This window comes from Macaca fascicularis, chromosome 3 (genome assembly GCF_037993035.2).
Source record: "Macaca fascicularis isolate 582-1 chromosome 3, T2T-MFA8v1.1".
Classification (NCBI taxonomy): domain Eukaryota; kingdom Metazoa; phylum Chordata; class Mammalia; order Primates; family Cercopithecidae; genus Macaca; species Macaca fascicularis.
In genome coordinates, this window is record NC_088377.1 from 8,837,410 (window position 1) to 8,857,811 (window position 20,402).

Sequence of the window (20,402 nt, forward strand, 5' to 3'; positions counted from 1 at the left end):
AACTTACAGATTCCAAGAAATCTAAGGTGAAGCCATGTATTAGTCCATTCTCGCATTGCTATAAAGAACTGAGACTGGCTAATTTATAAAGAAAAGAGATTTAGTTGATTCACAGTTCCACAGGCTGTATAAGAAGCATGTCTGGGGAGGCCTCAGGAAACTTACAATCATGGTGGAAGGTGAAGGAGAAGCAGACATGTCTTGCATGGCCGGAGAAGGAGAAAGAGACAGTAGGGGGAGGTGTCACACACTTTTAAACAACCAGATCGCAAGAGAACTCATTATTGAGAGAAAAGCAAGGGGAAGTCCCTCCCTGTGATCCAATCACCTCTCACCAGGCCCCTCCTCCAACATTAGGGATGACAATTTGACACAATATTTGGGTAAGGACACAAATTCAAAACATACCAAGCCACCTCTATAAATAAACATCTTTCTTCTAGATGCACTACTTTTATTAAAGTCAGCTTTCTAGGCTACGAAGTGTATCTGACTCCCAAGTTGTAAGTCTTCAGTCTCTGGCAAGACAGTTTATGTAATTGCTAATGGGAAAGGATTTGCTTATCCCATCACTGAGACCCCCAAGGTCAACTTCATGGGTGTGTAGTCTGAGCCCTGGACTCAGAAGGCCCCTGTTGCTCTGATGAAAGTCTTAATTTATTTTGTACAAGGTACCTTGTATTTTCATTTTGCACTGGGCCCCTCAAATTATGTTCAGTCCTAGAGATCCTCATTTACTGCCCAGTGGCTAAAGGGCATGAGCCAGGCTGACAGCAGCCCTGGAAAGCTGCCTTGAGGATTTGCACAATACCATCATGGCACCATGACAGGCAGCAGCAGGTTCCTTCTTCAGAGAACCACTCTGCAATAGAAATATAATAAGCAAATTTAAATCATAAAAAATTCAGCTCATATCAGGTTAGAAAAGATGAGCCATCATAATTCAATTGGAAATAAAAGAACAAAAGGAAAATGAATGGCTTGCATTTTTTTTTTTCAAACCCTACCAGCTGGCTGCTCTCTCTTGTTTATCTTGGCCTCTCATTCTTTATTTGGTAGCAAATTAATCTGGGTAGTGATCCCTATCGTAAGTCTTCCGAGTAGCTTAAAGGGCTGATTTCATTACGAGAGTCTAATCCTTTGATGCCTGCAGAATCCAGAGTTGGCAGACAACAAATGCTGCCTGTTCTCTACGAGGTCAATGGCCTAGGGTACCTAATGTCCTGTATATAAACAAACAACATAGGTCAGTCTCAGCCCCAAATCTTTCCTCTTTGTCTTCAGCATTGGAAATTGTGAACTGGATCATTCTGATAATCAAGGATCAGGCTGGGAGTAGACACAGAGATGAGTTTTGTCCTTAGCACCTTCCTGTCTCTTTTTGGGATCCCTGCTTTCTTGTAGGCTGCCTCTAACCTCCAGGACCCCATGTCCTGGGATAATGCTGCTGTGTCTGATACTTTCTTTCTCATGGGATAGCTACCTGCCCTCAAATCTCTTGCTGGTCAAACCCTACATCCTGTAACCTCAGGGCTCTGACCCAAGCCACTTATCCTTGGGAAATATTTAGGTAAATATCACAGCTGATGCTGCAATTGTGCTCAAAGAATGTTTGCATTTCATAAAAGAGAAGACTCCTAGATACTAACACCCTAATCCACAAGGAATACTCTCACATGTAGACATTTGGATACCAGTAAATAACAAGGACATGATTTGGGAGTAACATACGTTAGGAGGAAGGCTGTAGATATTTACTTGGGGAAAAAAATGTTGTCTTTTGTTTAAATATTGCTTTGAAAACTTATGTTGTCAGGAAAAAGTAAGATGGTTTCTGTAGCTTAGGCTGTCTCCACATTTTCCTTGCAAGCATTTTGCTAGCAATTGAGGTAATCCAGCTGGGGCCCAACAGGAGTGTGGTCTAACTTCCCATAGACATATCTAACTGACATTGGCACATGGCTCCACTGATTTCGTGTTTTAAAGAGAAATAAGAAAATAAAAACTCTTTATTACACCGAGCATCAGAAACATCAGAGAATAAAGAAAATTATTCCCTAATCAAGTATTTAAAAGAGGTCAACATCAAAATATGATTTAAACTGTTAACAGAAATTGTGAAAGATGTTAAAATGGGCAAGTGGATGGTGGGGTGGCACCTTCTGCATGGGCTCTGCCTTTTGTTGTCTTTGAGCTACTTCACACCTCCACAAAAACTGTCATCCAACTGGTTCCTGCCAATAAAAGCTCAAACAAACTGTACCCAGTGGAGATATAGTTCACAATTGCCCTGGAAATATTGACTAATTTTGCATTTATTTATAAATTTATTTCAGCATTTATTTCCTATGTATGTGTGTTTGCGTTTTGAATTCTTCTTTGAATTGACGGTAAGATCTTGGTTCCCTCATTAATGAATGGGTTACATCTTTAATGTGTTTATTTAGACATTATGTGAGTTGTTGTTTTATATTTTTTAAAAACTTATCTTGTATAGGATTCCTGCTCAGTAATCCAAGATGGTTGTGATGAAGGCTCAGTTTTTTTTTTTTTCCAAAGTTGGTGCCAATTTATTCAGTCAAACTTACCTGGAAATTTTGTACTTAAAATTCTAAGTCCTACAAAAGGTCAAGGGCTCCTCCAGATCTGTTAGCTGCCAAAGACCCTACAATTACTCATTTGTAGCCACAGAGTGAGAAATTCACAGTAGGTTTGTATGTGTTTACTTGTTTTATGTTTGTTTTTATTTTTGTTTTTGGTAGATACCTTTTATCAGATGAAAAAGTCTCCATCTGTTTTTAGTTTACTTCCAGTTTTTACAAGCCATAACTATTTAATTTTATTGCCTTTTTGGCACTTTTTGAGGTGATCTATGGTGTGTCTACATTACTCTATTAATGTAGTGAATTGCATTAGTAGGTTTTTCTGTGTCAAGGCAGGCCTCATTCCTGAGTCATGATGTATTTGGGGTTTTAAAATATTCAATTTATGAATGCTTTATTTAGAATTTTTCATAAAATTCATATAATTCATAAAAAGAGATTTAAACTTTGGTATCTAGGTTATATTAACCATGTAGAACAAGTTGAGGACTTCTCCCAGTTTTTTTTCTAGGCTTAGAATGAGTTTGTATATAATACTTTGACAATTAGTGGTTTATTCACATTTTTTTCTTCTTGAGTTAGTTTTGTAAAATTATAATTGCTAGAAAATTGTCTAAACTAAGATTTAAATTTATTGAAATTATGTTTTCTCATGATATTAAAAACCTTTACTAATCCTGTATTAGATAACTTTTTTCATTCTTAATATTATTTCGCTATGTCCTCTCTATTTTCTTCTGGGATAATCACACCAAGGGCTTGTGCGTTTTGCTAATCTTAAAAAAAAAACAAAAACAAAAAAAACAGCTTTTTCTTGATCTTTTGTCTTTTTATTTTTGATTCTTGGATTAATCTAAGTTTGTCATCTGTATCTTATCTGTAATAGAATACGAAAAAATAGCTCTGTGTGCCTTAAAGTATGTTCTACTTAAATCTCATTATGCAAACATGATACAAGCTCAAGGTCAACAAATATTTAGAAGAGGATTCTTTTCATTTTGATTAATATTAAAGTACAGTTTGATGAAAATTACACATTCAGCAAATGATGGCTTCAGTAGGGCAAGGCTTGCATTGGAAATGTCATACCTCACAAGACAAATAATAAAAGCAGGCGGATATTAACTGAAATTGTGAATACATATTCAAGTTAGTAATATAAATGCCCATTTTCTGAATTTATTTACATGACATTCATTCTACATGTATTTTTGGAGTGTTATCAGAGCACCAGAGGCTCACTGGTGAGCAAGACCAAATGAGTCCCCACCCTCCTCAGGTATGCATTTTAGGAAGGGATGATAAACTAGAAAAGTTGAAATGTGTAATATAATACCAGATACAGATAGATGGCTTTGAAGAAAATACACTTGGGTAAAAGAACGGGGGATAAGTTGTTTTAGGTTCTCTTTCAATGTTGATGGATATCTAGTTATGAATATACTTTTACATGTTTATAGAATTTTTAAAGCATGCCTAGGCAGAGTCAATAAATATAATAATGGTAGAAAAGGCAGTTGAAATAATAAAATTCTATGAATTTTTATAGAGTCGGTTAACTTGCATTAATCTGAGTTTGTCTTTTGTATCTTGTCTATAACATAGAACACGGACCAATAGTTTTCTCCATTTGATTTTTTTTAGAGATGGTGTCTTGCTATATTGCCCAGGCTAACCTCAGATTCCTGGGTTCAAACTATCCTCTGACCTCAGCCTCCTGAATAGCTGGACCACTGCACTTAGCTCCATTTGATTTAAGGACAAGAAAACAAAGTAGACATCATTATTAAAGAGCATTCTACTGTATCGATTTAGTAAATTATGTTGTGTTCCAGCTAAATACCCAAAGGTATTACGAGTTAAAAGGAAAAATCATGGAAATGTAATTATCATTGATGTGATGGTCATCTAACAGTCCCATTCACTGTACATATGTGAACAATAGTCAGCATTTCTCTTGCTTACTATGCACTGAGCACTTCTTTAGAAGTGGCTCATCTAGTCCTTCTAACCACTTTGCCAAGTAAAGACTGCTATTACTCCATTTTACAAGTGGGAATGTGGAAGCTCAGAGAAGCAGCTTAGTCAAGGTAAACCAACCCCCCACCACCACCTCTTCACACCCGCCCCCTACCTGCTTAGTAGACAGGAGGGAAACCTGGGCCAGGTTTTTGCACTCTGGCAGTCTGACACCAGAATTTTAACTCCTACCATAATCCTAGACTACTTCCTCATTTGCTTAATTTGGATTAAAAAAGACTCTTTTTAGTGGAATTTCTTCTTGGAAAATTGCCACAAGTGTGAATAAGCAAAAGGAGAGCCTCTAAAGGTTTGCCTAGGGCAGATGAAGAATTCTGAAAGATCTTTTTTTGCCAAGAGCACTATAAATTGAATGATGCTTAATTGCTCCATTTACATCTTTGGGACTGCTCTATCAACCATGCAGAGGCCTCAGCAAAAGGATGTTGGCTGGAGGCTCAAGTGGTTTCTGCCAATGCTAGTCCCAGGTACCCCACTCCTAGGGTCCCCACTTTTTTTGGCACAGCCTAAATTTACCCACCTAACCCCTCTCTTCCCTACCCCCTATGTCTCCTTTACTCTATTCTAATTTTGTCAGAAAGGTATTTTCTGAAGGCAGTTGTACGGTTGGAGCATGTGCTAATTAAATATATAAAACATAAATATATACTTCTCCTTTAAACTTTATTATTTTTATTTTTTATTTTTGAGATGGAGTCTCACACTGGAGTACAATGGTGTGATCTTGGCTCACTGCAACCTCTGCCTCCCGGGTTCACGTGATTCTCCTGCCTCAGACTCCTGAGTAGCTGGGATTACAGGTGCATACCACCACACGTGGCTGATTTTTTGTATTTTTAGTAGAGACGGGGTTTCACTATGTTGACCAGACTGGTCTCGAACTCCTGACCTCGTGAACTGCCCGCCTCAGCCTTCCAAAGTGATGGGATTACAGGCGTGAGCCACTGTGCCCTGCCTAAGCTTTATCTTTATAAATACCTTTTGCCTAAATTGTCCATCTTTTCCATGAGGGATATTAAGCCAGATCTTAACTGACAAAAACCAAAGTTGGAAACATAAGGTATTACTGGTAGTTTAGTGAAACAAATGAAACCAGACTTTCCAAAATCATGTCGCTTTAGTAATTTAAGATGTCTCCTATTGTGACCCAGTTATTCAATCAGTCGTCCCAACTATATCACAAACTTTGGTTGCAAATGGCCAATTCCCAATGAGCTGTTATCTATCACCTCTTTGTGATCTCAACTGAGACTCAGAGGCAGGAGAACCAATCTGATATCCATATTAGAAGTAAATAAAATGATATACATTGTCCAGAATCATCTATTTTTATTGCAGTTACTAAATTTTAGCAATAATATAAGTGACTTGTGGGAAACGAGAGAATAAAACATTCTCATTTCCCACAAGTCATTTAACCTCCATACCTCTTAGTTTAGGTCAAACACCTCTCAAAAGAAGGAAAACAGTAAATATTTATTGAATTAATAAGTGGATGGATAGATGGAAGGAAGGAAGGAAGGAAGGAAGGAAGGAAGGAAGGAAGGAAGGAAGGAAGGAAGGAAAAAGGATGATGGATGTACTAAAAGAAGATGGATGATTTAATCACTTAAAATGAATGATTAGGCAGAGTGTCGTGGTTCATGCCTGTAATCCCAGCACTTTGGGAGGCCAAGGTGGGTGGATCATTTGAGGTCTGGAGTTCAAGACCAGCCTGGCCAACATGGCAAACCCCGTCTCTACTACAAATACAAAAATTAGCCAGGCGTGGCAGTGGGCGCCTGCAATCCCAGCTACTCAGGAGGCTGAGGCAGGAGAATCACTTGAACCTGGGAGGCAGAGGTTGCAGTGAGTGGAGATCATGCTACTACACTCCAGCCTGGGTGACAAAGCGAGACTGTGTCTCAAAAGAATGATTAATATTTTGCTAGTTTCACAACTCCATACATCTCTAAAATTCTGAATGTATTTTCTGAGTATCACCTGAACCCTAACTGTGAACTCTACACACAGAAAATGAGATGAAATATTCTCTACCTTCCAGGAATCTATATTCCCAATGGAGAGGCAAGTTAAACCTCATTACCCAAAGCATAAAAATGGAAATCAAGTGGAAAATCATGAGACATAAGACTTTGAGTTCTGTTGGCATTCAAGGAATAGTGAAATCTGTCCTATCACTCAACATACTTGCTAATTCATTCCTGCTCCAGGAGGATAAGGAGAAAATAGAGCAGGTCAGAACCAGAATACATGGGTTAGACCCTGAAAACAGAAAAAGAGTCAACACTGGTATGGAGGTGGCAGCACGCTGAGTGGGGAAGCTCTGGGCTTTTGTACCTTCTGGATGTCATCCAGGTACTTAAGTATGCATTAGTCCACTGCAAACCCTAACATTTGAGCTTGATGCCTGTGATGATGAGTTTTATGTATCAACTTGCCTAGGCTATATAATACACAGTTATGTCATCAAAATCATCTAGGTGCTGTGAAGCTATTTTGTAGACAATTTGGTCAGTTGACTTTAAGTAAAAGAGATTCTCCTTGATAACTGGATCACGTGCATGGCCCTCATTCAGTCAGCTGAAGGCCTTCAGAGTAAAAACTGAAGTTTCCTGGAAAAAAAAAAAAAAATTCTGCCTCAAGACAGTAGCATTAACTTCTACCTAAGTTTTCAGCCTGCTGACCTGACTTAAAGATTTTGAACTTGCCAGCCTCTACAATCACACAAGCCAATTTCTTAAAATAAGTCTTTAAAATTTTAAATAAAATTTAAAATATAAAAATATACATACATACATGTGTATAAGAATACATATATATATATATTTATTCTGTTTCTCTGAAGAACCTTGTCTTATTTCAATATAAAAGCATTCCTCACAGGTGTGAGATACAGGTGCAAACCCGGATGCGTGTTGTGACTTAATTTTAATGCATATTTTTTTAGGACAATGTGAGAAGTCTGCTGATGATCTGACTGGGCTCTGAAATGAGGCAGAGCAGGTAAAATGATTGGAAATGAGCTCACGTGTATCCGCCCCCCAGGGATACTTTCTGGCCTTTAATGAACATAATGTTTGGCAAGTTGACAAACGCACCGGACCTCCCTGAGTTCTCAGTGTGATCACGTTCATGGGAAATGAAGGGATACATCCCCCCACTCCCAGCTCTTTCCACTCTTCTTTTTCTGTGCTGTAATTAAAGCTTTCCAATATCAGGGACTTAAACGCTTGAAAGATTTTCTTAAGGGAAGGCAAGAAATGTGAAGCATCTCAATTTTAATTAAAAGGAAAGACCTTTTGACAAAAGTGAATAAAGTACGGTGCTGATAATTATCAATTTAAAAGCACAAAAATGGTAATTTCTAGTTAGGAAATAAGTACCAGTTCACCCTCTTATTTAATCCATCACATTTTAATTTCCTTCTTCTTTCTATAATTGAGGAATAGCTGCCAGATTTGGGAATAGAGAACTGTATCCTTCTGCTGTGAAAGAAGGTGGCTCTTTTCTTAACAGTCACATAAGCAATTAAAGCCTTGGAACTGGGCTCCCTTTGGTAGGTTTTTCTGCTTGCCACTTCCTCATCCTGCCAAAAATAAGGAGGTTCATTAACCTCACACTGTTAGGAAACAGGGTTCATCACTGAGAAGTCGGGAATGCGTTTCTTCCGTGTGCTGAGATTGAAGGATTGCTTTTCCTAAGGTGTTCTCTATGCTGGAGCCTACAGAATCCGAAGTCATCTGACTTCTTCCTTCTTTTAATCATCCCCTGTGGCTCAGTCTCCCCACCCAGTACGAAAGATCCTTAATGAAGCAGCATAGAGTATCTCCAAATAATAATGCTCAATGCATAGCAGTAAAATAAGCACATTTGGGTTTATTTTACAGCGGTGTGGTATTAGAGGTGTTAGGGCTTCTTTCCAGAGCAGCGGATGGGAGTAGAAAGGGAAGCAGTTGGCACATTTGTTCATGTCTTTTCAGTTTATTATGCTGAAGTACAGTAGAATTGTCCTAAAAAATCATGTTAAGTAGCCAACCACTAGCTCCCAGATGCCATAACATTTGATAGCTATGATTTTTTAACAATTGCAGTCCCTTCTTAGCTGTTGAATTAATTATTGCCAATCAAACTTTGAAAATGTTTAGAATGAAAATTTAACTTTTTTCCCTCCTTCTTGTTTTCCCCCACTTCCAGTTGGTAGTATCACTCAGAGTAAAATTTGGCCATCACTTAAGCATTCTTAGGCAAACATTAGTCTCTCGAAAATGTCAGATGGGTATACTAAGAGAGGGCATTTCAGACTATGAAGCATGAAATGTCAAATAACCTACCACAGAGTACTAAAGTGACAAATCACACGTAGGCTGCACACAATTTCTCTATTCTGCACTGATATGAGATTCTTTTGAGATATACCTTTAGGTCACGACACCATGCTGTTGTGGACAAAATGGGGTTAGAGATTAACTATGGATTACTGTAAGAAGGAAATAAAATTTCTTTCTTTTTTTTTTTTTTTTTGAGCAGGGTTTCTCCATTTCAGTACTCCTGACATTTTGGAATGGATTATTCTTTGTGGATGGGAACCGTCCTGTGTGTTTTAGGCTGTCTAGCAGCAGCCCCGGCCTTTACGTACTAGAATCCTGTACTAGGGGACCCTCCCTATTGTGATAATCAAAATGCCCCCAGACACTGCCAGATGTGCCTGGGAGGGGTGGGGGCAAGAGACAAAAATCTGTGGCTTAGGACCACTGCCCTAGAATAATATGGCCTCAAGTGGAACGTACGAGAAAACAAAGATCAGGGATCCCCTTTAAATTCTAAATACAGAATGTAATTAAAGTTGAAAACATGCTATTCAAATCCCCAAGTATTCCTTTTTTGTTGTTTTAAACGTATTTGCAAACAAACAAGAACATCTATAACTATTATAAAAGTCATTCTGAAATAGCAACATTAACAGCATTTGCTTCTGAAACAAAGACATACTGTTTGAATTTCCTTTGCAGATACACATAATAGGCATGTTCACATTTACTTCTCAGGAGGATAAAAAGAAATTAGCCTCAGTAAAATGAGCATAAAATTATCCCCTCATAATAATAAATAAATGATCTCATGTTGCCTGTTTTCTATATAATTATACCTACAGTTATACCTGATTGCCAATTAATTGATCCCTTTTTATGCACAAAACCTCCATTGCTCCACTCCCTTGAAATTTCCCTGGCTGTAATATTTTATGGATACTATCAGACATTGCTACCTATAGACAAATTGATTCCTTTCTCTCTACGTCTAGATGGTTCTCTCTAAAGTGCATAGTTGGTTGTTGCTATTTTAATGCTGTTCAGTAAAGAGAAATGCTACACCAACCAAAGGAATATTCTCGCTTCTTAAGCCAGCACAAACCATCAGCATTTGGATGTACATGATTATGCTTTAAATTTCCCAAAATTTCTCTGCTGGTGTATAAAAATTCAGTTGCCCATACGTCTAATCTGCAAAGCCTGGGGTTTATAAACTTACAAACTTGCACTGGGGAAGCCATCCACAAGTTTATACTTAGGGGAGGGGTGTTACTTTAATAAGGAACAGTACTACAGAGCTTCAAATATCGCCCCCCAAGTTTCCATTCCAGCCCTACTTCAACACACACACACATACACACACACACACACACACACACACACACACACACAACCTTATTTCACCCATTTTCCCAAAAAGGCACTGTAAACAAGAATAAGAACACTTATTTCCATCACCATTCAGAACATCATTCCCCAGTCTCCTGTGGACCACAGCTCCCAAGTGAATGTGATGTTGCCAAAAGCCTTTCTGGGCACATGTGGCTTGATCTGTCTTGTTGAGATCTGGCATCTCCCAACATGTTACCTCAGACAGAACATCAGAGAGACTCCTGAGACACATAGACACACTGCCAGCATCACACCTGGCCTTTGTTTCCTGCAAGGAACACCAAGGTCATGCCTGCAGCCCAACCATCTGGTAAATCTGACAAGGTAAGCTTGCTGGGGCCTGGAAATTGGGCCAGAGGAGTCCCACATTCCCTCTTCCTGGCATAGGTCCCTAAGCCAAAGGAGCAGTGCCCCAGCCCAACAGAGCTGAAGGAAACAGACATTCACTGGTTGAAACCCCTACTGTCAAAGAAGAGGAGACAGAGACCGGGAAGTTTAAGAAAAGCATTCAATATCCTAGACTTAACAACTCCAGAACAGATGACTGTAGTTAGAACCAAGACATCTGACTTCATTTTGCCTCTTTTTTGTGTGTGCAAGGAACTGTTCTGAGACCCACCAGGTATACAAAGGTGTATAAATTATGGACTCTGCCCAAGGAGCTTACAACAGTCTGAAAAAAATAACTCAGAACAAAAGATGCAAAGAGACCAAGCCAATAACTGAAGAAATCACTCAGGAGGTGTTCAATTGTGCAAATTAAATTATATGCATGTCAGTTAGTCTTGTTCAGTGGGACTGATTCATATCTCTTCAGGCTAAGGTGCTCAGGAACGTTTATACAGAGACAATTAAATTTAAACTGGACTTTGAAGGATGAGCAGCTTTTGACCAGGTGCAGAGGGAAAGAGAAGGAAATCCAGATAGGTAAAGAGCAAGTTAGGGCCAAGGAAAACAAATAACCCAGTTTGTTGATTTAGAGATGTAAGGGTGGTAAGGAACAGTACTCACTATAGAGCAGAATGTTTTGGATTCTAATTCTATGGCTGAACTTTGTCAGTCCAGTCAGTCATTCTTAAGCAAGAGATAACCCCACAGAGCCTCAGCTTCCTTGCTATATTTGCAGGTAGTGGTTCCAGCCCATGCAGTGGCAGAGAGGATTCAATGAGATTTCTTATACACCATGCAGAAGGCAACAGAAGCCTCTCTGTCCTTCGAATTCCCCCATTCCATGCTCTGGGGGAAATTCAGAGACCACTCCAAGATTTCTGCAAGTATCCAATGGCTTATATGATTACTTCCCAGTCTCAAAACCTCTCTCTCCAAGGTCTTCTTCTCTTTTATGTCTCTCCTTTCCTGAGTTCTCTTGGCTCACACTGACCCAGCTTTGAGTGCTATGTGCAGGATGCCACAGTGATCAAGGATGGGAGCAGATGGAGTGTGAGTGTTGGAGGCAAGCAGATATTTGAAAGTTATTGCACTGACTGGATGTACCAGTTTCCTAGGGCTGCCTTAACAAATCACCACAAACTGGGTGGCTTGAAACAGGAGAAAGTTAGTCCCTCACAGTTCTGGAAGGGCTTTCTACATGAAAGCGTTTGCAGGGCTGGTTCCCTCTGCAGGGTGTGAGGGAGAGTCTGTTGTGTGCCTCCCACCTAGCTTCTGGTGATTGCTGGTGATTGCTGGCATTGCTTGACTTGTAGACACGCCAACTCTGTTTCAATCATCACATGGCCTTCTCCCTCTGTGTGTCTGTATCTAAAACTTCCTCTTCTTATAAAGATACCAGTCATTGCATTAGGGCTTATCCTACTCCAGGAAGACCTCATCAATACTTGATGACATCTACAAAGACCCTATTTCCAAATAAAGTCCCATTCTCAGGGTTAGGACTTGAACACATCTTTCGGAAGATGCATTATAACCCACAACCCTGAAGATAACCTAATCTAAGTCTGGAGTAACAACCATCAGCTATACAGGAAAGTTGGGAGACATGACAAGGTGTCCTGAGGACAAAATCAATTTATTCTCTTGATGGGACTTTGAGTGACCAGAAGGAGAAAATGATGATGGTAGATTTTGGGCTTTGTTGTGTTTATAAGTGACAAAAATCCTGTGCATTACTTGGCAAGTGCATAATACTTTCTCCAGTAGCTGCTGCAGTAGTATCTAAGTTCCATGAACAGAGAAACAATTTTGCCTTGTGTCTACCCTTCATACATAGGCTTTCCACAAAATGTATGCAGGGGAAAGAGGAAGGGATGGAGGTAAGGGAGGACAAGGTGAGGTTAGAGAAGGGATGGGCAAGGGTGGAAGAAACATGGGAACTTAGAAGGTATGATGGTTAAAGAGATTCACATTTGAATCAGAAGATCCACCATCATCAGTGTGGACAGGCATCATCTAATCGATTGAGGGTCCGAATAGAACAAACAGGTGGAGGGAGGAGGAATTCTCTGTCCCTCTCTTTTTCAACTGGTCCATCTGTCTTCCTCAGTCCCCAGACATCAGAGCTACTGGTTCCGGGCCTTTGGACTCTGGGACTTAGACCAGCAGCTCCCCTGGTTGCCAAGCCTTCAGACTCAAACTAAATTGAACCCTCAGCTTTCCTGGTTCTCCAGCTTGCAGATAGCAGATGGTGGGACTCCTTAGTCTCCGTAATTACACAAGCCAATCTCCTCCTACAGGTATTTCTGTCCTGTCTGTGCTGATCTAGCAAAATACCTAAGATGAAAGTTTATAAAGAACAGAATGATTTCCCACAGATCTGGAGTCCGGAAAGTCCAAGATCAAGGTGCTGGCTGGTTCCATATCTAGTGAGGACCTGCTCCATCAGTGGTGTTTTTTGGTGGTATCCTTATGTGACAGAAGGCTGTCTAATCCATTTCTTTCCAGCCCTTTTATAAGGCACTCATCCATTCATGACGGTGGAGCCATCATGGCTTAATCACTTCCCACAAGTCTCCACGTCTTAATACCACCTCAATACGGATTACGTTTCAACATGAAATTTGGAGGGGACACATTCAAACCACAGAACTATGTACATCCCATTGGTTCTGTTTCTCTGCAGAACCCTGACTCACACAGAAGGGGAAACCATCTTCAGAGTAAATAAACATTCGTTGTCAATAATGCTTTGTATATATTCTTGATTCCTAAGAGCCAGCTGGAAATATGCTACTAGATCTCAGGCAGATCTTTCATATCCTTTTGGAATCTGGAATACAAATGACATAAACAATGACAGAGCTCAGAAGTGGAGATAGAACGGTAATAAGAGGTTTGGGACTTATTTTTTCTCATCCCCTCTCCTCCCTGGAAGAAGGATGAAATGAGATCCTCGCACACAAAGAATTGCTGGACATTTCTGCCTTAAGTCTTGCCCATAGACAGTGTTGACAGTCCAGGTGAAATGAACTTGAGCTATGGGACTTTCAAGGCCCTGCAGATCCTACCTGTCCTGTGGATGCGTGAAGAGACCCACTGCACTGTTCTGCTTCCCCACATCTGAGAAACAGAAGTAATAAAGTCACTGTGGGTTATTTATTTTTCATTGCCTCAGATGAAATTGGACTGTGAATATACTTAGACTTCAGATTTTAATTGTGACTAATTACATACAGACTCATAAAATAGCAAAACAACCCCCGAGGCCAAATTAGAGGAAGGTGGAGCTGCTTTCACAAGGTGAATTTACTAATAGTATTCACACTTTGTGTCTGCAAGCCGCGTCTACTTATTACCTAGCAAAGACAGGTGTGTGGGGGTAAAGCGGTGCTGTAGGAGAGTGAGTGGGCTTCTATTCTAGCTTCTGAGGCATTCCAAAACAGAGGTCAGCTTGCTAATTTTTTCCTATGAAAAGTGCAATGCAGCAGAGACCAGAATGGCTATGCAGTGTTCTCACCTAGAGGGCGCCAAAGTGCAGACCAACAACCCCCTCACCCACCAAGGGAGCCGCCCAAGTCAGGAGCAGGTGGGGAGGTGACTTAGATTACCTATTATCTTTCTGGAGTTCAGGATGTCTAGAATCACCATTCCCCCTAGCATGGAGTTGCCGCTTGTGTGTGTGTGTACGAACACAATATATATGTATATTATTTTGTATATATATGTGTATGATATTGTACACGTATGTTTTTAAAATTTTTTTGAAATTTCTGCCTTAACCATCCCAGAGCTGGGTACTAGACAACGAGGGACTATCCCTAGAGCTTAGAGCCCATTAGGATGATTCAAACTAGCCCATCCTAAGCTGCTCACCTGCTTTCCCCAAGGAAACCTCAGGAAAGGCTTTGGTTGAATGCTTTCCTGAGCACCTGCCTCCTGCCTCCTGACCACTCTGGTGTTTTTTCCCATGTGGTCCTACGTGGCGTGGCGTGCCTCCTCTTTGTAGGACCTGTGAGTATAATACACTGTTTTCCTGAGCCTCCCCTGTGTCTCCTCCGTGGCTGCATGTGACTGATCATCTCATAAAGAGAATATAAAACAGCCATGTTCATTATTATTCAGCAAATGAAATAAAGATCTTTTGAATGCTTATATACAAAATGCTGCAGATAATTGTAGAAAATCAAATACAGATGAAATCCTCTCTCAAGAAACTCAAAGTCTTTTAAGAAAATAAAACAAGCACACGAATGACAAGGTCGAAAGTGGTGAGTGCCAGAGACAAGCACAAAATAAGGGCCGTAGAAGGAGCGCCTCTCACTCATGTCTCTTCTGAGCCATGAACTAATCTCTTGAGACATAACAGTGAGTTCGGAAGGAAGCACATTTCCTAGGTAGCATATAGGAAAACAGTGTCATCCCTAAAGAAGTCACTGTAATAGTGGATTTCAAATGATCTGTAATTTTTTTAAGGTTTTGTTCACTGATGGGCCCATTCACCTGTAACAGAACCTGGTACATAGTAGCCTTCAGAAAATATTACTTGGGATGAATTAAATTGTTCTGTAAAATGTTCAATAGAAAAGAAATGTGTCTATACACCATGAAATACTATGCAGCCATAAAAATGGATGAGTTTGTGTCCTTTGTAGGGACATGGATGCAGCTGGAAACCATCATTCTCAGCAAACTATTGCAAGAACAGAAAACCAAACACCGCATGTTCTCACTCATAGGTGGGAACTGAACAATGAGATCACTTGGATTCGGGAAGGGGAACATCATATACCAGGGCCTATCATGGGGAGCAGGGAGGGGGGAGGGATTGCATTGGGAGTTATACCTGACGTAAATGACGAGTTGATGGGTGCAGCACACCAACATGGCACAAGTATACATATGTAACAAACCTGCACGTTATGCACATGTACCCTAGAACTTAAAGTATAATAATAATAAAAAAAAAACTGTTGAAATCAATAAGTGAATTAAGCAGGGTGATAAAAGATCTATATAAAAATTCAATAATATCTCAATATATTGAGACAATTTAAAATTAAAATAAAAACTGTTACTGATACTAGTACCAAAAATGCAATACATATAGAACTATTACAAAAATCTGTATTGAGAAAGCAACAAAATATTGAAAATAATTTTTTAAAATAAAGATATATACCATGTTCAAAAAAAAAAGCAATGTGTCATCTTCAAGTGTAATAAGCACTTATAAAATCCAGTAGTTACTCCCTCCCACACACAAAGTTTAAGATATTTAACAGTGTTACTGAATTTGATATTTTACAAATGCCTTTATCCCTAGAAGAATGAATGATATGGATGCTTTGCGGCCTCTAACTTGATGAAGACCACCACGATGGATCTGTAACCATGTATAAGAATGTTCCATGTCAAAAGATAAAGCAGAACAAAACAAAAAACAGAAAGTAACAAGTGCCATCAAGGATGTGGAAAAACTTTTGTGCACTGCTATTGGGAATATAAAATGGTGCAGCCACCACAGAAAAGAATATGGTGGCTCCACAAAAATTAAACAGAATTATTGTATAATCCAGGATCCCATTTTTTTTTTTTGCATATATAGCTCAAAGAACTGCAAGCAAAGATTGAACAAATACTTGTACACCTATCTTCACAGCAGTATTATTCACAACAGCCAAAAGGTAGAATCAACCCAAGTTTGCACCAACAGATGAAAAGAAAAACAGTATGTGGTCTGTTCATACAATGGAATATTATTTAGCCTTAGAAAGGAAAGGAATTCCAAGACATGCTATTAATACAACATGGATGAACACTGAAGACATTATGGTAAGTGGAATAAGCCAGTCACAAAAGGACAAATACCGCATGATTCTACCTATATGAGGTAACTAGAGTAGTCAAATTCCTAGAAGCAAAGTAGAATGGTGGGTGCCAGGGGCTTACAGGAAAACAGAATGGGCCATTATTGTATAATGGGTACAGAGTTCCAATTTTGGAAGATAAAAAAAGGTTCTGGAAGTGGATGGTAGGGATAGTTGCACAACAATGCAAATGTACTTAATGCCATTTGGCTGTACACTTAAAAATTGTTAAAATGATACAATTTATGTTACATATATTTTACTATAGTTTTTTAAAAACCAATTTTTTGTAAGTTCCAGGTACACAAGACGACTGACATTCTCATGTGTATTAACAATGGAAGTAAAATAATCAGTGGTTTGGTATCTGTTCCCCTCCTCCTGTGCAGTAAAATGGAAAATAAAAGCAAAATTAATGTTCATACTTAGAATTACAAGTAAATCTAAATTTTTAAGATTAAAAACAAGGGTAGACAAAAGTAGCAAATCTTGGGGAGCTCTGAGACAGAAATCTCTAAATCTTATATTAAATGAAAAACTTCAATTTTAACAAAAGCAAAAGGAAACCCGAGTTGATGCAGAGATGTTAACAGCTCATGTTCAGCTTACAAAAACTGCTGAGTTGGAACTCATTGCTCTAATCAGCACCTACTGGGAGCCAGAAACAACCTGGGGTTACACTGGTTTCAAAAGTACCTATGTATGTTTATTAGCTTCGCAGGGGGGAACACATCTGTGAATACTTGTATTTAATACTTCCTAACCTTCTGTATAATGTCCACTTTAAGAAACTGAGATTAGCTCTGATTTTGCCCTCTTTGACTTTCAGGGTCAACAAGCTTTATTAAGGGCAATTTAGTGTCACAGGAAGAGAAAATTTACAACCCTGATCAACGAGGAATACAGAGGACACAAAGGTAAATACATGTGATGGAGACCTACGCCAAAAATGCTGTATCAGTCAGAGTGCTGGAAGGAAACAGATGGTACATTCAAACCAGGCAACCGAGCTGAGGTTAATGGAGGGCTATTTACACAGGTGTGGGTGGGGCTATGCGAACCAACAAGAGACACTGAAGCACCCATGGGCAGCGCCCCCTGGAGAGCCATTACCTTCCCTAGGACTGATGGGACTGTAAGGAGAGAGGTCACCAGACCCCACGGAGAGCTAGAGGAGACAACTGTGAGGCAGTGAGCTTCACACAGGAATGTAGCCCCTGCCGACCCGTGGCCTGAGAGGAGCATTGGTACCCCAACCATTCTGTCCTCCTGCCCCAACTTCCTCTGTGCCTCCATGAGCCAATGGGAAGCTAGAGGGTAACAGAGCCCAGGTGAGGCTGTTTATAGAGGTCAGCATTCTGGGGTTCAGAATATGGTGGGGAGGGAGGCAGGGAATCTGAAAGGTCAGACACAGAACGTCAAAAACATCCTTATCTGTGGTTTTCATCTAGTGCTCTTAAACGAGACTCACTAACCTACTGTGTTTTAAAATACAGCTTGCCAAAGTCTATGTTAATATTACTTAACTTTGATGTGTATCCGTGATGGTTAATTTTGTGTGTCAACTTGACTGCACCATGGGATGCTCCTAACCAGTTGAATGTTATTTCTGGGTGTATCTGTGAAGGTGTTTCTGGAAGAGATCAGGATTTGAGTTGGTGGACTGATTAAAGCAGATGGCTCTCCTCAACGTGGCTGGGCCTCATCCAATCCATCCAGGGTCTGAATAGAAGAAAAAGGGAGAGGAAGGGAGGACTTTTCTCTTTGTCTGACTGAGCTGGGATGTTGATCTTCTGCCCTCTGTGCTTCTGGTTCTCAGGTCTTTAGACCTGGGCTGGAATCTATACCATCGGCCCTCCAGCTCTCAGGCCTTTCTTTGACCTTCATCAGTTTTCCTGGGTCTCCAGCTCGCAGAGAGCAGCTCATGGGGCTTCTCAGCCTCCACAATCGCATGAACCAGTACCTGATAATAAATTGGTTCTGGTTTTCCAGAGAACCCTGATTAATACACTATCTGTGCATTCACTTAGGAGAAACAAAGTCATTAAATGTGAAAAAAATAAAATTGAGTCACTCAGAAGAATCACAGTATAGCTGCCCATCACATATTACAAAGAACAAAGTATTCTCAATTATTTAAGAATAAGAATTCTACAAAGAAAATTACTGGTTATCTGCGCTTACACAAAATATTTCATGGAAATTTTATTACCGTGCTTTTTTTTTTTTTTTTTTTTTTTTTTAATTTAACCATCATTATGTTGTGCATTCATCTGGAGTTTTCAGTTGTTCAGAATTCCCTGTTGGCAGCCAAATTCCTGTCTGGGAAAATGTATGAGCCAGCCTTCATCTTCCACGATGACTTTCCAAGGAACCATTACAATTAAGAGAATGTGAGTTACTCATCTCCAATAACTGTACATGACGCAATATTCTGAGGATTTGTTAACTGTCTCTGACACGAAATCATCTACTCACAGTAGGTGCTTCACAAAAGCCATCTTGAATGAATGAAGACCCTTTCTCACGTAACAAAGTTGGGTCCAGGCTCCTTCATTTTTGCTCAGCAAGATGAAGCTAAGGAAACAGGAAGTAAGTCATCAACCAAATCATTATAACAAAACGTTCTATTCCATTCTCCATAATTCACCCTTCAGTCTAGGAGAACACTGACAATTGCCCCTCCAGATACAAAGAGACTGCCTCCTGTGAAGACACCTGCTTCACCCAAAGCCACATTTCCTTCCAGGTTGCCCGACCTCCGATGAGTCACTGATTCGCAAACCATAAAGGTCCGCCCTCTTGCCTCAACTCAGCATAGCTCTGACAGATCGTCCCATCTTCCCATCTCCCTTGAGGTCTGACTGGGGTTGCTGCTGACCCAGTGATATAGGAGTTAAGAAGAAAGTACTGAGGCAGATAGTGAGGGTATGGGAGTCCTCAGTAAGGTTTTCCTTTTAATGAAAAGCCGCCCCCAAATCATTTTCTTTTCTAACAAAGAGCAGCCTGGAAAATCGAGCTGCAGACACAGGCAGAAAGCCGAAAGCTTGCACAGGCGAATGCCGGCAGTTCTGCCAATAAAAATATATTACCTGGGGCCGGCGCGTTAGCTCACGCCTGTAATCCCAGCTACTCAGGAGGCTGAGGCAGGAGAATCGCTTGAATGCAGGAGGCGGAGGTTGTGGTGAGCCGAGATCACGCCATTGTACTCCAGCGTGGGCAACGACAGCGAAACTCCGTCTCAAAACACAACAACAAAAAAACACTACGTGGGATTAGGCATGTTCTAAATGCCTAGAACATGCCTAGAACGGCTCCAGCTTCTCTTTCTGCCAGCCCTGCGTACAGTACGGAGTGGACAAGATGGCGCCGGCCAAGTGGAAAGCCTAGTTGCTGAATAAGATTAGGGTGGGGTGACCAGCCTTCCCTGCGCGCTACGTAAACGTCGCCCCTGGTCTAACCAATCGCTGGGCCCTACATAAATCAGACACCGCCTCCTCAAGCCGGCCCATAAAAACTGCTGCAGTCAGTCACGGGCCAGCCTTTCCCTCAAGGATGTCTGTTAGCTGGTCTTCTCTCTCTTTTCTTCTGCTTGTTAAACTTTCCGCTCCTTAACTCAACCATATGTGTCCATGTCGGTAGTCATCTTGACGAGAGATGATGAACCCCGGGTATTTACCACAGACAGCGATGCCGCTTCACCAGCATTGCACTGTACTTACGCGCTTCCTGATCCTGCCTCAGCTTCTCCTCTGCACAGGCGTTGATCCCAAAAACAACCCGTAAGAAATGTC

The 20,402-nt window shown here is 40.4% G+C and overlaps 1 long non-coding RNA gene across 3 annotated transcripts in view; it reads right to left on the minus strand.

The window, feature by feature from the left end:
• LOC107129067 (uncharacterized) overlaps nucleotides 1-20,045 on the minus strand; it is an 80,261-nt gene extending 60,216 nt beyond the window's left edge. The window contains exons 1-3 of one of the 3 annotated variants that reach the window (XR_006696975.2): nucleotides 19,701-20,045; nucleotides 19,087-19,185; nucleotides 6,173-7,258 (exon numbers count right to left, since the gene is read on the minus strand). This is a non-coding gene — a long non-coding RNA (uncharacterized lncRNA). Of the gene's footprint in view, nucleotides 1-6,172; nucleotides 7,259-16,922; nucleotides 18,331-19,086; nucleotides 19,186-19,700 lie in introns of those variants that run through there. The other 2 variants (XR_010585213.1, XR_010585212.1) reach the window with 2 other exon arrangements.
• Between the last annotated feature and the right edge of the window lie 357 nt (nucleotides 20,046-20,402).